The 1481-nt window shown below is 41.0% G+C and overlaps 1 long non-coding RNA gene across 1 annotated transcript in view; it reads left to right on the plus strand.

The window, feature by feature from the left end:
• Positions 1–1481, plus strand: part of LOC118477914 — a 19769-nt gene that overhangs the window by 1321 nt on the left and 16967 nt on the right. The window lies entirely within an intron of this gene.

A 1481-nucleotide genomic window follows, 5' to 3' on the forward strand; every position in this document is an offset into this window, starting at 1 on the left:
TGTGTGTGTTTGTGTGTGTGTGTGTGTGTGTGTGTCTTTGGGTGTTTGTGTATGTGTGTATTTAATGCATTTGATATCATTGTATCATTGCATACCGCTCCTTTAAAATTGCAAAGTTCTATCTGACATGTTCTGCCGTTTTGAGTCGCTAAGACCTTGAGGTCAGAAACCAAACTATGCTATAATATCTGATCTAGCTAAATCGTAAGATTGTTTTAAGTCGTTATCAAGATGGCATTCAAAGAATTGCATTCGACAACGCTTCACATGTCGTGGAACTCAAACTTGTTTTCGTCAAATTTCTCAAAACTAGGTACTGATCAGATAGAACTTTGTAAATCTGAGGTAGCGATAGGGCCAACTATGTCCTCACGTCAGTATGATGTGCCTCTCGTCTCTCAGGCTGGCTCTGGCACTCAGGATCGAGGTAGCCCGTCTCCTAAATGATCTACATTTTGTCAAAATGAACATAAAACATGAACATTTACATAATTGGTCTCTTTTAAGGACAAGCGGGCTAAACCCAGATTTCGGGAGTATCCAGAAACCTTGACCTACTCCAAAAGTGGCCATTGCCCTACCTATATGAGAAGTTTGGTTTCGTCGGTGTGTATATTTGTTTGGCTATAGAGAAAATTCTCCTGATCTTTTAAAGAAACTGAACAAGGGGCAAAAACTTTAACTTCGATTTTCTCAAAACAGCATTTTTCGGAATAGCACGTTTGAGCTTAAAAGCGACCAATTATCCAACAGTTTCGACAAAAAGGAAGGAATGGGGCTGGACTTACAGCGACGAGAAGGCCGCCCTCCACTCTCCGGTAGTTGGTGAGTTCCTGGCCTTCGATGGTGGCTTTCTCCACAAACTGGGAGCCGTCCCACGAGATGACAGCCTGAGAGAGGGGGGGTGGAGATGTACAGGTGGTGACAGGGGGAGGAGGGGAGAGGGCGAGGGGAAGAGAGTAGGATACAAAAATATCAGTTGATATCAGATCAGATGAGATGAGATCAGATCAGATCAGATCAGATGAGATTAGACATGACACTCTAACATACACATATGCCAAGATAAGATAAGGTAAGGTAAGATAAGATAAGAGACGATTAGATTAGATTGGATTAGATTAGATTAAGAATAAGTTTGTTTTGAATAGGATTTTATGGTACAATCAGAACAGATCAGATCAGATCAGATCTGATAGAAGCAAACTATCAAACTAGCTAAGATGAGTACGACAATATAATATAATATTAGACACAACAGAACAAAATCAATTAACGCCCTCCCCACACCCCCCACTCACCTACCCACCGCTGATGCCCTTCACAATCTATACTATTACCCCAGCAGACCTATGAGCATTCTTAAACTAACTCAAATTCCTGGGAAGCATACAGTGCAAGCAGCCATATATAGGTGCCAAAACACTAACATACAAACAAACAACAACAAAGAACCTATTTTACTTTACTTTATCCATCCT

Source organism: Aplysia californica, unplaced genomic scaffold, assembly GCF_000002075.1.
Source record: "Aplysia californica isolate F4 #8 unplaced genomic scaffold, AplCal3.0 scaffold00290, whole genome shotgun sequence".
Taxonomy (NCBI): domain Eukaryota; kingdom Metazoa; phylum Mollusca; class Gastropoda; order Aplysiida; family Aplysiidae; genus Aplysia; species Aplysia californica.